Source organism: Mirounga angustirostris, unplaced genomic scaffold (assembly GCF_029215605.1).
Source record: "Mirounga angustirostris isolate CCGP_5_RB_7025 unplaced genomic scaffold, mMirAng1.0.hap1 SCAF_1, whole genome shotgun sequence".
Lineage (NCBI taxonomy): Eukaryota > Metazoa > Chordata > Mammalia > Carnivora > Phocidae > Mirounga > Mirounga angustirostris.
The window spans coordinates 148,716,204-148,727,949 of record NW_026991709.1 but is presented as its reverse complement, the minus strand read 5'-3'; positions in this window follow the sequence as shown (position 1 = coordinate 148,727,949).

Sequence of the window (11,746 nt, the reverse complement as noted above, 5' to 3'; positions counted from 1 at the left end):
GTTAAGATATTGAATTTTTTCCATGCCAGTTGTTAAGTGGCTACTGCCTTGAGCCTCTGTATTAGTCAGAAAGCAGAATCCACCTCAGATGGTTCAGGAAACCTGAATGGAGTGACCGTTTACAGAGGTATGGATATGCAGTTGTACTAGTTATCTGCTGCTGTGTAACAAATTACCCCAACATTTCACAGCTTAAGCCAATGAACATTTATGATCTCACAGAGTTTCTGAAGGATGAGAACCTGGGAGTGGCTTAGGTGGGTGGTTCTGGCTCAGGGTGTCTCATGAGGTGGCAGCCAAACTGTTTGCAAGGCCTGCAGTCAACTCAACACTTGCCTGGGGCTGCAGGGTCCACGGCTGGGCTCACTCAGGGGATTGTCTGTTGGCAAGTCACAGTTCCTTGCCGGCTATTAGTTAGACCATGTGGGCCTCTCCCTAGGGTTGCTCATGACCTGGTGGCCTGCCTCTCCCAGAATGAGTGACCAAGAGAGTGCAAGCAAGAGGGTACCCAAGACAGAAGGCTGCAGTCTTTCCTAGCCTATTCCCAAAAGAGGCATATCATCACTTCTGCTTATTCCATTGCCCATACAACACAAATCTGGCATGGTGTGTGGGGGAGGGGCACTCAAGGCAATGAGTACCAGAAGGGAGAGATCACTGGGACCATCCTGGAGGCTGGCCCCCGTAGGCGTTAAGGATGTTGAAGCACTCAGAGCCCAGCAATGGTAGGAAGCTTTTCCACCCCCAGACCCAAAGGGGTAAAGTGGAGCTAGACCTGTGGAAGAGGAGCACGGAGCAGGACAGAACCACTGCTGGAAACACAGGAGCAAGCAGGGAGCAGGGGATATAGCCTGACTTCTTCTTCCTTCCCTTCCGTCTCCTCCTGGTGCCTCCGATGAAGTGAACCCAACTGAAAATCAGGCGGCAAGTGAGTCCAACTGATGCAGCCTGAAAGGATCAAAGAAGGATGGCAGAGAATGGTCTAAGGTGAGCATGTGAATAAATGGATTCTAACCAGCACCCCCAAATGTTCTCTGGCCACCCCAGCTACCCTGGCTTCTTCCCTGTGACCCCCAACCCCAATTATATCCTGTGATCCAACAGTTCAAGGGCTACACTGGCCATACCTCTAATCCCCACACTCACTGCCTGCACACTGACCACTCTCAAGGACCCTCCAGTACTTAGTGACCTCCATTCTGTCTGGTCAGTGCCCAAGACTTACCAGTGTAAATATTTTGAATACCACCTCTGATCAGAACAGACAGCAAGGGAAATAATTGGAACCAAAGCAGAGAATGATAGCCCAAGGAGAGTTCAATGAGGGAGTTCCATTTAGAAAAGGGGGAGCCTCACTGTCTCACATTTCTGAAGCAGCCTGAACCCAGAGCAGCATCGGGCTCTTGGGTCCCTGGGGAAGGGCTTCCCTGGCTCAAAAGAGCTGCCTTTTAGCACATGGAATGAATCTCTCAGGGTCACCAGGGCATTTTACCCATTGTTTGTCGTGCAGTGTGGGGCCCCAGTGGTGTGATGGGAGAGCAGACAAACCCCATGTTTCCAGACAGAGCCTCCTCCACACTGTGTCCGAGCTGTTCCCTGCATAGTGATGGCATATGTAGAGTTTAAGGCTAGGAATCTTCTAAGGCGTCTCGGAGTGAAGTTAGGCTGAGAAGTTTTCTGAGGTGGAGCCCAGAGCTGCTTTGGAAGGGAACAAGAAGAGGAGGGCATTCCAGTGCAGGGAATTAAGGGCAAGAGGATGTGGGGGGCAGGAACCACCAGGATTACACAAAGGCCAGCTAAGGGATGGCAGGACACGAATAGAAAGTAATGAGTGGGTAGATTAGAGGTAAATTCCTCATCACGGCCTGCACAGGAAGACCCAGGCCCTGGGGCCTGCCTGAGACATGGAGCCCATGCCTGAAGCCAGCTGTGGCACATCTGGGGCCAGCTGATGAGATGCCTGGAATGGCACAGGAAGTTGAATGCCATACAGGAAAGGTGGCCAGGTCACTGTAACCTGGACTGTGCTTTGCATAAATCTCTGCGTGTTAATTGTAATGTATTTACCCTCAAAAAGAACAGAAATCCATCTAGAATTTCTCCCCCTTTCCCAGCACTTCTATTTTGTGGCATTTCTGCCTCTGGCCATTCCCTTCCAGATCTCTAACCTGATGTGTCTTCCTGTTCTTGCTCTGCTCACCCCGCGAGGGCAGACTGTGAGAATGACCTGGTGAGCACGCAGCCTTTCCTTTTTACTCACGTCAAAGTTAAGCCCACAGAGGGGAGGCGCCTTGCTCAAAGTCGCATAGCAAGTTGGTGGCAAAGCAGAGGTCAGGACCCTGCTGCACTGTGAACAAGGGCAGGGAGGTTTTCTCAGCATCATGTAGAGGGAGCGGGAAAGCAGTTACAGGCCCCAGTGGCTCTGAGAAAAGGCTGCTGTGGGGCTCATCAGAGCATTCTTAAGTGTAATTGACTTTTAGGCATTAAATTTTTACCGGAATGAGCTCACAAGGTCTTCAGGGAGAAGGAAAGTGCCTGGCATTTCCTGCCTCTTGGGGCAGCGTCTGGGGTGCAGAAAAGCTCATCCTCGGGGCTGCAGTATGGAGCCCTCCCCTGGGAGGGAGAAGAGGGGTGAGGCCCCTGAAGAGAATGCAGAGCAGGATACAGAGTTCAGCGGCCAACTGGTTCTCATTAACTCTAGGGGAGGAAGGGAGGATGGGAGCTAAGTACCCACCCAACAGCCCTCGAGCAGTCATGCCTATGCAGTGAGTGCCTACAGCAGGGGGAGGGGAGAAGAGACAGGTAACTCAGTTCCTGCTCATAGAGAGCATCCCTCCCTCCCCTGACCATGCTCACCCACCATTTCATCCCTAAACCTGTCCCACCATCAATCATGGACCTCGGGTTGGATCACTACCAATCTCAGGGCAACGGCTTTCTTATCTACACACAGTAATGACCAGTTAGTTGGTCAAGACGATGTGTGGACATCTTTTGAGCTTTGTCATTCCTTAATGAGGGAGTTACTCCAGCTCTTATCCCAAGAGCTTCTTTCCAAATACTGAGGCAGCCGCTCCTTTCCCCCAGGCAGGGTGTCACTTTTGATGCACAGGCCATCCCTGGAACAACAGGATTTCCATTTAGATCTGAAAAACTCAAGAGCTGCGCTTTTTTTTTTTTTTAAAGCAGACTTATTGATGTATAATTGACATACCATGAATTGCACATTTTTAAAGTGTACAATTTGATAGATTTTGATATGTATTATTCGCTTATAAAACCATCACCACAATCAAGATAGTGAACATATCTATTATCCCCAAAAGTTTCCTCATGCCCCTTTATCCACCCTTTTACCAACCCTTCCTTCCCCTAGTCCCAGGTCACCACTGATTTGCTTTCTGTCACCACAGTTCAGTTTACATTTCTTAGAGTTTTAAATAATGGAAACATACAGTGCATATCTGCTTCCATCCAGTTTATTTCACCTAGAATAATTCTTTTGAGCATCATTCATGTCATCACTTGTACCTAGTAGTATAGCCTTGGATGGAGATACCTCAATTTACTTATCCATTCACCTCTTAATGGATATTTGACTTGTTTGCAGTTTGGGGCTATTAAAAATAAAGCCACTATTAATATTTCTAAATAAGTCTTTGTGTAGACATATGCCTTAATTCCTATTAGGTAAATTTCCAAGACTGGAATGCCTGGTTGTGTAATAGGTTTATGTTTAACTTCATAAGATATAATCAAGCTATTTTCCAAAGTGTGTGTCCTGATTTCCACTCCTACCAGTAATATATGACAGTTCCAGTTACTCCACATCCTCGCCAAAGCTTGGTGCAGACTTTCCCCCCTTCTTTTCTCTTTTCTAATAAATGTGAGGTGGTATCTCACTGAGATTTTAATTTGCATTTGGCTGTTGACTAATGATGTTGAGCATCTCTTCATGTACTTTCTTATCAGTTCTTCAAAATTGTTTAGCAATTTTTTTTATTAGATTGTTTTTCTTATTATTATTGAGTTGCAAGGATCCTTTGTATATTCTAGATATAAGTCCTTTGTCTGGTATATGTTTTTCAAATACTTTCTCCCAGTCTGTGACTTGCCTTTTCATTTTCTTAACAGTGTCTTTTAAGAACAAATGTGTTTAAGTCTGAAGTCCAGGAATAATATATCCAGCAAAACTGTTTTTCAGAAATGAAAGAGAGATAAAGGCATAAACAAAAGCTAGAGGAGTTCATCCCTAGACCTGCCATAAGAAATGCTAAATGGGGGCACCTGGGTGGCTCAGTTGGTTAAGTGACTGCCTTCGGCTCAGGTCATGATACTGGAGTCCCAGGATCGAGTCCTGCATCGGGCTCCCTGCTCGGCAGGGAGTCTGCTTCTCCCTCTGACCCTCCTCCCTCTCATGCTCTCTGTCTCTCATTCTCTCTCTCTCAAATAAATAAAATAAAATCTTAAAAAAAAAAGAAATGCTAAATGGAGTTCTCAGGTTGAAATGGAGGGATGCTAAGGGCCAACAGGAAAACATATGAAAGTATAAAATTCACTGGTAAAGGTAAACATATAGTCAAACTCAGAATAGTCTAACACTATAATGGCGGTGCATAAATCACTTTTATCTCTAATATAAAGGTTAAAAGTCTGCAGTGGCTTTCTGCCCAAGGGTCCTATCCCCATGCTTTAATAAGATCACCTTTTTTTTTTTTGCACCAAAAAAATATTAAAAAAGTTAAAAATCAGTAGTGTTAAAGGTAATGTAGTGAGGTGTCTGGAAGGCTCAGTCATTAAGCGTCTGCCTTCAGCTCAGGTCATGATCCCAGGGTCCTGGGATCTAGCCCCACATTGGGCTTACTGCTCAGTGGGAGGCCTGCTTCTCCCTCTGCCACTCCCCCTGCTTGTGTTCCTTTTCTCGCTGTCTCTCTCTGTCAAATAAATAAATGAAATCTTTAAAAAATAAATAAATTTTAAAAAGTAATGTAGCTACACTACTGGGTATTTACCCCAAAGATAACAAATGTAGTGATCTGAAGGGGCACCTGCACCCCAATGTTTATAGCCACAATATACACAATAACCAAATGATGGAAAGAGCCCAGATGTCCACTGACAGATGAGTGGATAAAGAAGATGTGGTATATATATACAATGAAATATTACTTAGCCATCAAAAAAAAAAAAAAGAAATCTTGCCATTTGCAACAATGGGGATGGAACTAGACGGTATTATGCTAAGTGAAATGAGTCAATAAGGGAAAGACAATTATCATATGATCTCACTGATATGTGGAATTTAAGAAACAGAACAGGGAATCTTAGGGGAAGAGAGGAAAAAATCAAACAAGATGAAACCTGGGAGAGAGGGATGCCTGGGTGGCTCAGTCAGTTAAGCGTCTGCCTTTGGCTCAGGTCATGATCCCAGGGTCCTGGGATCAAGTCCCACATCGGGCTCCTTGCTCAGCGGGGAGCCTGCTTCTCCCTCTGCCTGCCGCTCCCCCAGCTTGTGCTCTCTCTCTTTCTCTGACAAATAAATAAATTTTAAAAAAGAGAAGAAGAAAAAGAAACCAGAGAGGGAGACAAACCATAAGAGACTCATAATCATAGGAAACAAACTGAGGGTTGCTGGAAGGGAGAGGAGTGGAGGAATGGGGTAACTGGGTAATGGGCTTTGAGGAGGGTATGTGTTCTAATGAGCACTGGGTATTATATAAGACTGACGAATCACAGACCTGTACCTCTGAAACCAATAATACATTATATGTTAATTAATTGAATTAAAATTTTAAAAATGTTAAAACAAAAACAAATAATACCTTGGACGTGTACTCAGATACAGTGAGTCAGAGATTAGTGTGGTATTTTGTCATTTATTTAATAATCATGTTTACTCAATTCACTTTATTGTGATGAACAACTTAATAAACATCCTTCAAGTTATAAAAAATGTAGCTACAATAATTTGTTAATGGATGCACCATAAAAAAAGACGTAAAGTATGGCATCAGTATCATGAAATGTAGAGAGAGGGGAAGTAAAGGTATAGAGTTTTTGTATGTGATTGAATGTAAGTTTTTTTTTTTTTAAAGATTTTATTTATTTATTTGAGACAGAGAGGATAAGAGACAGAGAGCATGAGAGGGAGGAGGGTCAGAGGGAGAAGCAGACTCCCCACCGAGCAGGGAGCCCGATGCGGGACTCGATCCCGGGACTCCAGGATCATGACCTGAGCCGAAGGCAGTCGCCTAACCAACTGAGCCACCCAGGCGCCCAAGAATGTAAGTTTTTAAAATTAGTTTTAAATAGACTGTTACGCTATAGGATGTTTTATGTAAGCCTCATGGTAATAACCACACACACACACACACACACGCACACACACAATACCTCCAGTAGATACACAAAAGATAGAAAGAAAGGGGCGCCTGGGTGGCTCAGTTGGTTAAGCGACTGCCTTCGGCTCAGGTCATGATCCTGGAGTCCCTGGATCGAGTCCCGCATCGGGCTCCCTGCTCGGCAGGGAGTCTGCTTCTCCCTCTGACCCTCACCCTCTCATGCTCTCTCTCTCTCTCAAATAAAATAAATAAAATCTTTAAAAAAAAAAAAGATAGAAAGAAAGGAATTAAAGTATACCACTATGAAAAATAAATAATAAAGGAAGAAAACAAGAGAGGAGGAAAGGAACTACAAAGAGGCAGAAAACAATTAACAAAATGGTAATAGTAAGTCCTTACTTAGCAATAATTACTTTAAGTGCAAATGGATTAAATTCTCCAATCCAAAGATGTAAGAACTGACACCATAAAAATTTTAGAAGAAAACATAAGGGAAAAGCTCTTTGACATTGGTCTTGACAATGATTTTTTGGATATGACACCAAAAGCACAACAAAGCAAAAATAAACAGGTGGGACCACATCAAACTAAAAAGCTTCTGTACAGCAAAGGAAACTCCATCAACAAAAGGAAAAAGCAACCTATGGAATGGAAGAAAATATTTGCAAAGCATATATCAGATACAGGGTTAATATCTAAAATATATAAGGGACTCAAACAACTCAATAGCAAAAAACCAAACAACCCAATTAAAAAAATGCACAAAGGACCTGAGTAGGCATTTTTCCAAAGAAGATATACAAATAGCCGACAGGTACATTAAAAGGTACTCAATATCACTAATAATCAGGGAACTGAAAATCAAAACAATAAATATCACCTCACACCTGTTAGAATGGCTATTGTCAAAAAGATAAAATATAACAAGTGTCAATTAAGGTGTGGCATAAGGGGAACCCTTGTATACTGTTGGTGGGAATGTAAATTGGTATAGCTGTTGTGGAAAATAGTATGGAAGTTCCTCAAAAAATTCAAAATAAAACTAACCATACAATCCAGCAAACCCATTACTGGATATTTATCCAAAGGAAATGAAATTACTATCTCGAAGAGGTATCTGCCTTTCAATTATCATTGCAGCCTTATTCATAACCACCAAGATGTGAAAACAACCTGTGTCCATCAACAGATAAACAGGTTTTTAAAATGTGATTGGAATATCATTTGGAATGCTAATGGAATACCATTTAGCCATGAAGAAGAAGGAAATCTTGCCATTTGTGACAACACAGAAGAAACCGGAGGGCATTACGCTAACTGAAATAAGCCAGACACAGAAAGACAAATACTGCATGACCTCACTTATATATGAAATCTAAAATATGTCAAACTCATAGAACCAGAATGTAGAAAGATGGTTACCAGGAGCTGGGGTGTGGGGGGTAGTGAGGGAAACAGATATACTGGTTAAAGTGTACAAGATGGTATATAAAGGTATAAGATGAATACGTTCTGGGAATTGAATGTACAGCAAGGTGACTATAGTTAATAATACTATATTGTATACTAGGAATTTGCTAAGAGAGTAGATCTTATGTTTTCTCAGCATGCCAAAAAAAAAAAAAAAAGAAAGGAAACGGAGGTGATGGATGTGTGAATTAGCTTGATTGTGGCTATCATTTCACAGTGTATACATATATCAAACCATCATGTTGTACACCTTAAATATATATAATTTTTATACCTCAGTAAAGCTGGGGGGAGAATAGAGTATGCGCCATCAGTGTGACTTGTATCCAGAAGTGATTTTTAAATATAGAAAGAGCTTAGAGGAGGTAAAGGCACTTGAAGTTGCAACGGCTGAACAGACACAGTGGTTTTCATTGGACTGTACGCTCCTTCCAGGTGGCTTGGGTGGGGGACTGACGGAGATTAAGACAGACGAAATCCGCATGGCCACCATACCTCTTGTACCACCCCACTATTACATTAGCACACTTGAAGCCTGCATCAATAGCTGTACATATATTGTCCAAAAAGCGGGAGAGATTTTGCTCCTGCCCCCTGCTAGAGGGGACCAGTGTTGTGCTCTCTTTCCACCAGCTGCTAGAGGAGTTTGCCTGGAGGAGGGAGAGAATGATAAAAGGATGGAAACTAGGTCAAAATATTAGGGAACTGAGTACATTGACAGAACTGAGGATGCAGAATTTGCAGAGGGGGCACAGCATCTGCATCTTCCCATGTAGTGGATGCTTCCAGAATGGAAGAACTTCAAAAACATGCATCATCTCCAGAGGAGAGGAGATGAATGGTGAGAGGTTCACAGAACGTTACCAGGGAAACTCTGTGTCCTCCTTCAATTGCAGTCACACTACCCCTTGGTGTCTGGCCAGTGTGGTGCAGTGGTTGATAGCTTGAGCTCTGTAGCCAGACTGCTTGGGTTTGAACTAGCCTCTTACTTCCTCCACATGCCTCAGTATTCTCTTCAGAACAACGAAGATTAAAAATAGTCTATGTCTAATAAAGCTGTCGTGCAGATTAAGCGGCGTAATCCTGCTAAAGTGGCAGCCGAGTCCAGAGTAAGTGCTCAATAAATGTTAGCCCCTGTTTTCTCACCACCTCTATGATCACTCCTTGCACAGCGACGGACAGGATTGCCCAGCGAATGACCCTGGAGCTTCTCTCTGGGTTGCCAGGCAACAAGCTATCTGGGACCAGTGGCTCCCCCTCCTCGAGCAGGAGGAGCTGTACAGGATTTCAACTTTCCCAAGGGCACTGAGCACTAGTAGCTGACATTCCAAGACAGCTCCCCAGGACAGCTGGCTCCTGAGCCTGGATTGTTTATAAGGCAAGCTCTCATGCTTGCTCAATAAAAAGGTGGAAGAATAGGCACTTCCTCACACAGGGAGTGGGATCCTTCCCTGGAACACAACTATGCTATGTCCTGGCTCCTTGCTTGCTTCTTGGTGGAAGGGATGAAAAGGTGGGACCAGGTCACTCATCTTGTTGGCTGGGTATTTCTCATAAAGCCTGCTCCATGCCCAAACTGCATGTCATGGTGTTTACCTTCACCTACCTTCCCACACCCGTCCCTGAACTGTCTCTCCTCCTCGTCTTTGCTCTCTGAAAGTATGCCCCCAGGACGAGTCCTCTGCCTCGTCCTAGATCTGGGTATGCTCCACTGCCCCATGATTTCATCTGCTCCTGCGGTTTCAAATGTCATCCCTGTGCTGAGGACTCCTGTTCATATCGTATCCTCAAGTTCCCGGCTGGATACTGTCACTTGCACTGGGCAGAGGACTCCTGTTCATATCGTATCCTCAGGTTCCTGGCTGGATACTGTCACTTGCACTGGGCATCTTAAACCTTCAAAATACTCCAAACTGAATTAATTTTAAAATTTTCCTCTGCCATAGCCATGAAACCAAACAAACCCTTGCCCTTCTATACTCATTAACTTGGTAACTTGTACTGCTATCTATCTTGTCACCCCGACAAAAATCCTAAGGTTTCCCCTAGACCCTTCTGCCGTGGCCAGTTAGTTGGCACAAATGTTGGTCACACTCTATTGCCCCGCCTCTCTCCTCACTCAGTGCCTCTTCCCCTCCAGGACCAGTATTCTGCTCTCTTTCCACCTCATTCCACCCTGCATGCTCTGTCTGATTAATTTTTCTCCCTCTTTCAAACACTTTCAATGCCTCCCTATTACCTAAATATGTTATAACTCCTCACTCTGGCATTTAAGGCTCTCCACAAAACAGCCCATTTCTAAGATTCTATTGGGGCTGCTCCACTAACTATACTCTTAAGTCCCAATCGGTCGGTTGGATAGCTGGTACTTCCTTACAGTTTCTACACTTTCTCCTTTTTTTTTTTTTAAAGATTTTATTTATTTATTTGAGAGAGAGAGAATGAGAGACAGAGAGCACAAGAGGGAAGAGGGCAGAGGGAGAAGCAGACCCCCCGCTCAGCAGGGAGCCCGATGCGGGACTCAATCCTGGGACTCCAGGATCATGACCTGAGCCGAAGGCAGTCGCTTAACCAACTGAGCCACCCAGGCGCCCTACACTTTCTCCTTATATTCCTTACACTCTGCTGTCCCTTCCACTTCAAACACCCTCCCGAACAAACCTCTCCCCAACCCCCGTCACAATCCTGTACATCTATCAATCTCATCTCAGGTGCCCCACTCTATTTCATGAAGCCTTCCCGGGAGCCCGCCTGCAGTGACACGCTCAGAGCAGAAGGGTGTCCTTGGTTTACTGCACCTGTTCTGTTGCATTGTATTATCATCACATGAATGCTTGTCTAATACTCTTCCCAATCAGCATATATGCTCTTGAGGTTAAGGGCCATTGGTTGTGAGCAGTTTACACAGGATGGTACTGTACTGACCCTCAGGAACATGTTTGTTGATTGAATTAAACAGGGGCTGATTTGCCTGAATATAAGACTCAGAAGACAAGACAGCTAGCTTCTTGTGCCTGTAGGGCCGTTTGCCCTGGACATTCAGCATGGCCCCAGGAAGACGGAGCTCAGACTATCATCTCTGTCTTGGGGGGTATCCTGGATCCTCGAAGAGTGAGAGCTTTCTCAGGGGGGGAGAGCTTTCTAGCACCCATCCATGATTTAGATAATTCACCACTTCCTGCCTTGACTTTCCTCCCTTAGCCCTCTGGCTCTTTGAGGGCCAGGCTCACACACAGATGCTGTGCAGTGCTCAGAAAAGAGCATGTTGGGCATTTGCTGCCATCTAGTGAAGGAAGTGTGGCTCAGTTTCTTGCTAAAGCTAAGCAGATCTTGTGCTCTCCCTGAGAGCTGGCTTCAGGAACCCAGCCTTGGCAAAAGGGGACCATCTGGGGATGGACAGGTATGTATGGGAAAGGCGAAGTTTCTGCACAGAACAGATCACACCCAGGCCCTTAAACTGTAATCTGGGATGGGCAAGACCACATCCTTCCAGAGCCTCCTCTACCTCCAGCCAGAAGGTGTTCCTGCTGGAATGATGGTCAGCCACCTTGTTCAGAAAACTTGGTAGGCATCAGTAAAACACCCAGTGTTCATAATCAGAGGCATCTTTTAGGGAAGTCATCAGTCATCCATGGTGCCTCAGGTGGAACTGGCCATGACTTTGGAACTGGTGATTTCTATGAGGCCCTTGCAGCCCTGCAGCCTTGCAGCCAACCCCTGTGGCCCTGTCTCAAAGGTTTCCTGGCTCTGGCACCACCCACTGCCCTTCCCCAGCATGGCACAAAGGCTCAGGCACCACCAGGTGAGTGACCGCACACTCATCGGGTTACTGTGAGGTACAACTGAGATTATTCATGACAAATGCTCAGCCAGTGCCTGATGCACAGCAACCACAAGTAAAAATTAGGTATTGATAATGATTAGATAATGATAGT